The 7,959-nt window shown below is 42.6% G+C and overlaps 1 pseudogene; it reads right to left on the bottom strand.

The window, feature by feature from the left end:
- Positions 1-3,813: 3,813 nt before the first annotated feature.
- LOC143649611 (melanoregulin pseudogene) lies at positions 3,814-5,545 on the bottom strand (annotated as a pseudogene).
- Positions 5,546-7,959: the final 2,414 nt, after the last annotated feature.

Below are 7,959 nucleotides of genomic sequence, written 5' to 3'. Positions count from 1 at the left end.
AAACTTTGATGTCAATGTGCCTTGGGTGACCCTTCACGTGGCAGGTAAGACTGTTGCTATTTTAACTGCCATGGGAACTACATGTTCAGTCTTAACTGAACTGGGGCTAGGGGTATGGTACGTATGAGTTTGTTCTTTTTTCTTTTTATTTCTTCTTCTGGAGTGATGCAAATGTTCTGAAAAATGATCAGGGTGATGAATATACAGCTATGTGAAGATATTGTGAGCCGTTGATTGTACACCACGTATGGAATGTTTGTATGTTAAGAATGCATGTGCTTGTACATTGTTTTATCAATAAAATTTTTTTAAAAAGGTAGAGGTCAATCTTGAAACTATTGTCTTGGTTATGGTACGTGAATTTTATTTCAATAAAGGTGTTATTTAAAAAAATATTTTTAAAAATAGGTCTGGTGTTAACGGGGACTGGAAGCTCCTTAGAGTTATCCCCTCAGAGTTAATAAGTCAAGTGGACCCTAAGGCCTGGGAATCAAAAACTGCCTGGGAAAGGAATCCATGTTCATCTTATTGTAATCCAGGGCAGAAGAGACTTAACCTTTCCCAAGGCAAAGATAGTATCTTCCACGAGGACATTCTAGGTATCCAACCTCTCATCCTAAAATTCTTAAAGGCAGAGCTTCTGATCCCTCTATCCTGCCTGGTAAATAGCCAAATGGGACCTACCAGTTAGTGCAACGTCATAGGGCCATAAACCAAATCGTCATGCCCCCCACCCTATAGAGCCTCTTGACACCCTCCTAAATAAGGTCCTGAGCCCCGCGTTGTGGTAGTCACTCCTCATGTAAAGGGTGCTTCTTCTGCACACACGGTGTTCTAGTTTGCTAGCTGCTGGAATGCAGCATACCAGAGACGGATTGGCTTTTTTTTTTTTTTTTTGGTAAAGCAATATCATTTTCAAAGATTTTTTGTTTGTTTTATTGTTTGTTTGCTTTACTATTCATATGGGTATCTTGCAAAAGCCTACAAAAAGGGGGAAAAATATCTGCAGGCTCATTTAAACAATATGAGGGAGAGATTAAACATTAACTATTTTTAAAAATAAGTTTAGTTTACTTACTTAATTAGGGAAAATGTTATTGAAGTATTTATGCTCAATTGGCTTGCACTGCATTAACAAGCAGAGAACATGGATCTCTTCTAACAAATATTTTAAACATTTATACACTACCAGAAGATTTAGTCAGGGTATGGAAATTTTCAAGTCATAAACCCCTGAACATACTAAACCCAAGTTAGTTTTACACCTGAAGTCAGAAGTGAAAAATCTGTAAAAGTAAAAATATTACCATTTTTCACAGCAATTTAAAGATGATTCCTATAAATCCTTATAGTCTTTTTTCTAAATTTTTTTTATTAATCAAAAAAAAGAAAAAAAATTAACACAACATTTAGAAATCATTCCATTCTACACATGCACTCAATAATTCTTAGTATCATCACATAGATGTATGATCATCATTTCTTAGTACATTTGCATCGATTTAGGAAAAGAACTAGCAAAACAGCAGAAAAAGATATAGAATGTTAATATAGAGAAGAGAATTAAAATAATAATACTAATAAAAATATATATATATATAAAAAGGAAAAAGAAAAAAAACAAAAACAAAAGATACAAACACACCAACAAACAAACAAAAAACCATATTTCAGGTGCAGCTTCATTCAGTGTTCCAACCTAGTTACATTACACTTAGGTATTATTGTGCTGTCCATTTTTGAGTTTTTGTATCTAGTCCTGTTGCACAGTCTGTATCCCTTCAGCTCCAATTACCCATTATCTTACCCTGTTTCTAACTCCTGCTGGTCTCTGTTACCAATGATATATTCCAAGCTGATTCTCGAATGTCGGTTCACATCAGTGGGACCATACAGTATTTGTCCTTTAGTTTTTGGCTAGACTCACTCAGCATAATGTTCTCTAGGTCCATCCATGTTATTACATGCTTCATAAGTTTAGTCTGTCTTAAAGCTGCATAATATTCCATCGTAGGTATATGCCACAGTTTGTTTAGCCACTCATCTGTTGATGGACATTTTGGCTGTTTCCATCTCTTTGCAATTGTAGATAATGCTGCTATAAACACTGGTGTGCAAATGTCCGTCTGTGTCTTTGCCCTTAAGTCCTTTGAGTAGATACCTAGCAGTGGTATTGCTGGGTCGTAATCCATTCTGCCATTCTATGTCTTTTGATTGGGAAATTCAGTCCATTAACTTTTAGTGTTATTACTGTTTGGGTAATATTTTCCTCTACCATTTTGGCTTTTGTATTATATATATCATATCTGATTTTCCTTCTTTCTACACTTTACTCCATACCTCTCTCTTCTGTCTTTTCGTATCTGACTCTAGTGCTCCCTTTAGTATTTCTTGCAGAGCTGGTCTCTTGGTCACAAATTCTCTCAGTGACTTTTTGTCTATAAATGTTTTAATTTCTCCTTCATTTTTGAAGGACAATTTTGCTGGATATAGTAGTCTTGGTTGGCAGTTTTTCTCTTTTAGTAATTTAAATATATCATCCCACTGTCTTCTAGCTTCCATGGTTTCTGCTGAGAAATCTACACATAGTCTTATTGGGTTTCCCTTGTATGTGACAGATTGTTTTTCTCTTGCTGCTTTCAAGATCCTCTCTTTCTCTTTGACCTCTGACATTCTAACTAGTAAATGTCTTGGAGAACGCCTATTTGGGTCTATTCTCTTTGGGGTGCGCTGCACTTCTTGGATCTGTAAATTTAGGTCTTTCATAAGAGTTGGGAAATTTTCAGTGATAATTTCTTCCATTATTTTTTCTCCTCCTTTTCCCTTCTCTTCTCCTTCTGGGACACCCACAACACGTATATTTGTGCGCTTCATATTGTCATTCAGTTCCCTGATCCCCTGCTCAAGTTTTTCCATTCTTTTCCCTATAGTTTCTGTTTCTTTTTGGAATTCAGATGTTCCATCCTCCAAATCACTAATTCTATCTTCTGTCTCTTTGAATCTATCATTGTAGGTATCCATTGTTTTTTCTATCTTTTCTACTTTGTCCTTCACTTCCATAAGTTCTGTGATTTGTTTTTTCAGTTTTTCTATTTCTTCTTTATTTTCAGCCCATGTCTTCTTCATGTCCTCCCTCAATTTATTGATTTCGTTTTTGAAGAGGTTTTCCATTTCTGTTCGTATATTTAGCATTAGTTGTCTCAGCTCCTGTATCTCATTTGAACTATTGGTTTGTTCCTTTGACTGGGCCATATCTTCAATTTTCCGAGCGTCATCCATTATTTTCTGCTGGTGTCTGGGCATTTGATCAGATTTCCCTGGGTGTGGGACCCAGCTGGTTGAAAGGTTTTTCTGTGAAATCTCTGGGCTGTTTTTCTTTTCCTGCCCAGTAGGTGTCGCTCGTCTGTCTGCGGGGCAGTCGGCCCGGGAAACCGCATGTGGAGGCAGGGGTCGCTGGCCGCTGCAGCTTGGGGGAGTGCTGGTCCAAATTGCCCAGCTGGCCCGAGACGCCAAGTGTGACGGGAGGGCCCCGCTATCCAATGTTCCCAGTCAGATCAGGGAGCCACGTGCGTGGAAGGGACCCCAGTCGCCAGCCGCCCCGGCCAGGAAAACGCGCGCCCCTCGGGTATCTCACCGCAGCGGATTCTCCCTGCCCGTTCAGCCGTTCCAGAATGGGGTACGCTGTCTTTTTGGTCTCTGTCGTGACTCCGGGAGCTGTTTTGTATTGTTTCTGTTTCTTTAGTTGCTTTTCTGGAGGAGGAACTAAGACCCGCGCGTCTTACTAAGCCGCCATCTTCTCCGGAAGTCCCTTATAGTCTTTTTAATAAATAAAAGGGAACCATAACCTCCTGGCAAACTTCTGGTTTAAAATGCAAGTAACTTTTGAAGCTGGACTTCTCCATCTGTAGACAGAAGCAAGCTGTATTGGCAGCACTGCTCCATTTTGGAGAGCCTCTGTAGAACTGCTTAGAAAGCTCAGCAATGATCTCCTTTAAGGTAGTATCCTCTACCTACCTGTAAGTCGGCAGGAGAGGTCCCTGGGCAGGTACAACCCTCCTACTGGCATAATATAAGCTGGAAACAGATTAAAGAGAAGAAGCAGAGGTCAGGTTTCCAGCTTTCAGATGCTATTCCAGATAAGATGCCAAGAGTTTTTACAGTAGAAATGGACAATATGTCAAAAATAAAGACAACTTGATATCGATAACATGAGAAGTTAGGATGCATGTACTATAACTAAAGACAGAACTTTTTACATGTAGGTAAACAGGAAGTGGGCAATCTATTTGGAATTCACTTCTGAGCAACATTTCTAAGCATTTCTATCATCTGATACACCTGCACTTCTGAATAATCATAACTGATACTCAAGAGGCTGCCTCTGACACCCTCCAAGGTTCTACAGGTTCTTCTGACTCAAAGAAATGTCACATTAAGCCTAATATTATTTTGGTGTTGGCTTACATTATATGATAATTCTTTAAAAACTGGTAATCCATACATGGACTCTATGATAGCTCCCTCTGTCAACCATGTCATTTCATTAACTAGAATATCCCACGTTCCTAGTAGGATAAATGGTTAGAGCTTATTATACAACCAAAATCAAAGCCAGGGAAATGGGTTCTCTTAGAATCTAAGCGCCCATTATGAAATATCCCTCCGACCAACTCTTCAACTCTTTGCCGATGCAACTTGAACATTTCATAGAATAAGGGCTTCAGGAAGATCAGATATCCAGACCCTTAGGTTTTGCAGGATTCAGAGTCTTTCATGTGTCACTCAACCAGCCCTCCACTTGTCTCATGTAACTGTCCAACTCTGGTTGGCTTTTGAGTCCCAGTGGAAGAATTCCATTTCTGCCTCCGAGCCTTTTCTTCAGGGACTTGGAAATGGAAGGTAGTGCACTTCCTTCTGGTCCTTGGCCAGGCATGGGACTCCAGGCTTCTTGGGATAAGTTTGACTGGTGATGTTAAAGAACTCTTCTGCAGCATCAACAGCAATGAGACGGTCCACAACAAACAGGTACCTTTCTGAGAGCTCCCAACTTGCTGGAAAAATATTGGTCTCTTCCACCAGTTTTAACAACATCTCTCGAGCTTTCCTTGTGTTTTTAGAATCACTGATGGTGCTGAGTTTAGTAACTGACAACAAAGAGTCTGCTTCCTTTTGAAAACCTAAATCTTCTAAAATGTGTTTCCATCTGTTTCTTACTTCCCTTCGAATATGCCGCAGGGTATAGATATCATAATTGAGTTTTTGCCATTCCTCTGAGTCTTTGGCCAGCTGATTACGAACAACTATCAAGTTGTAAAGGATTCTGTCATCATCTGCCTTGGTGTGGGACGCATCTGAGGCACACTCCACAGATTCTTCTCATCATCCCTCTCCAGAGTTGCTCCAAACGAGGAATATGGATTGTTACCACTGACCAGGGGCTCCTTCTCGGGCAGGACGGGCTCCTCCAGGCACCTGCACCGGCAACAGCAGCACACGGTCCTCAGCCAGTCCCTCAGCCCCATGGAGTGCAACTGCCCCCGCGGCTGCCGGCTGATTCTGAGAAAACCGCCACAGCGAGCGACCACAGCTGGGACGCGGCCGCCGAGCCGGCGTCCAGGTGCGGGGACAGTCGTGGCCCGGGCGTCGCGGGTCGGTCTGTGCACATCACGCCGCGGCCGGGGACGTGGTCGAGGGAGGAGGCGCCTCCACTGCCCAGAACCCAAAGGCGCACTCCACTTGCGTTTTGTTTTCTGGATTGGCTTTTAATAAAAGGGGATTTATTTTGTTGGTTGTTCAGAGGAAAGGCAGCCAACTTTCCACAGAGGTTCTTTCTTACATAGCAGTCACAGGATGGTCTCTGCTGGTCTTCTTTCCAGGCCCCTGGGTTCCAACAACTTTCCCCGGGTGACTTCTTTCTGCATCTCCAAAGGCCTGGGCTGAGCTGCATCTCCAAAGCCCTGGAATGCTGAGCTGCTTAGGCTGTGCTACCTTGCGTTCTCTCATTTAAGCACCAGCCAATTAAGTCAAATGTCACTCATTGCAGCAGACACACCTCCTAGCCGACTGCAGATGTAATTAGCAACAAATGAGGTTCACGCACTATTGGCTTATGTCCGCAGCAACAAAACTAGGTATGCTCACCTGGCCAAGTTGACAACTGAATCTAACTAACACACACGGGCACCCAGGTTCTCAGTTTCTATTCGCCTTAATTGTCCAGCTCACCTGGACAATTACACCTCAAGGGTTTAGGGCCATCCCTCGTGTCTTTGAGAGTTCACTAGTGCAGGACCTCATCTTCCTGCCCTTAGACTCTGGCTCCCTTCTTCAGAATGTGGATGATTTATTAATCTGCAGTCCTACTAGGGAAGCCTCCCTCATGGACACCATTGCCAAATGGGGATATCTAGTGTCAGCTTGTAAGGCTCTACTTGCCTGCAAATAGTTCTTTACCTTGGGTTTATCCTCAGCCCATGGGAGCGCTCTTGTCACCCCAAAGAGTCCAGATTATATGCTTGGTGCTACCACTGATCAAGAAACAGGTAATAGCCTTCTTGGAGATGACAGGATATTGCACGATCTGGATTACCCCATGTGATGTTTAGGTTCTGGTGTCAACTTGACCAAGAGATTATGCCCAGTTGTCTGGTCAGTCAAGCACTGGCTTGACCGTTGCTGCAAGGATATTTCATGGCTGGTTGATAAGCTGGAAGGCTGGTGTATTAAATCATCAGTCAATTGATTGCATCTATGGGTGGTTACATTTGTGATCAACTAAGGCGTGTCACTCACAATAAGATAATCCAATCATCTGAAGGCTTTTAAGGAAGAAAAGAGACTCTTTCACTGCTTCTTCAGCCACTGAGCCTCTCCTGTGGAGTTCATCCAGACCCTTCATCAAAGCTGCCGTCTTCACTACTGCCCTCCAGATGTTAGAATCTTCCATTCCCACAATTGCATGAGGCACCTTTACACATCTCATATTTGTAGGTATCTCCTGTTGGTTCTGTTTCTCTAGAGAACCCTAACACACCCCAATTTGGAGGAACTGCATAGCCTGTGTATGAAACCATCAGCGGTGTAGACAGTGCCCCCTTGGAATGGGGTGCCGAATAGCCTGCCTGCCTTGGGCCTGACACATAAATAAGCCCCTTTACCTACGTGTAACTGAAAAGAAAGGGTATCATTAGGAGTCTTAGTACAAAACTTGGAAACATTCCCCGACCTGTGGCATACTTTTCAAAGCCATTAGATGCCACATTACAGGGATGGCTGCCCTGCCTCACAGCAGCAGGGTCCTCCAAGCTGACACAGGGACAGACTCTACCAGTGTATACTCCTCACCAAGTCAGAGACATGCCAGAGGCAAAAGGACCTCAGTGGCTTTCAAATAATAGGCTCCTGAAATATCAGGCCCAGTTCTTAGACACACCAGATGTTCAAATCCAAGTCTGAACCACTCTGAGCACAGCTACCCTATTGACTGCAAGTCCCAGATCAGGAAAATGTAACCCTAGGACACAAATGCACAGAGGCACTAGTTCAGAATTATTCTAGCAGGTCAGCTCTCCTGGCCCACATAACCCAGACTTAGAATGATTTCTGGATGAGAGAAGCGTTGTGAAAGGAGTTAGAAAGGCAGGCGATGCAGCTGTCTTTCTCCTGGAGATTATGCAACAAAGTCTCAACCTTCTGGACCCTCCGCACAAGGGGCTGAACTCAGTGCCCTCTCTAGGGGTGTAGCATTAGCAGCTGGGAAGAATGTTAATCTGTCTCTCAAGTTTCAAACAGAAGTTGCAAACTACCAAAGTTAGCCAAGCCCAAACTGTAGTAATTTTGAAAATCTTATGGAGTGCTCTAGGCTCTAAGTCTCTATAAAAGCTTTTCCTAGTAAATTAACTTTTTTCCTGAAGATTGAGAGGATGATCAAATGAGAGGGAGAAGATGTAATGAGAAATT

Source organism: Tamandua tetradactyla, chromosome 11, assembly GCF_023851605.1.
Source record: "Tamandua tetradactyla isolate mTamTet1 chromosome 11, mTamTet1.pri, whole genome shotgun sequence".
NCBI lineage: Eukaryota > Metazoa > Chordata > Mammalia > Pilosa > Myrmecophagidae > Tamandua > Tamandua tetradactyla.
The sequence above is the reverse complement of the archived record's forward strand: the minus strand, read 5'-3'. Positions and strand labels throughout refer to the sequence as shown.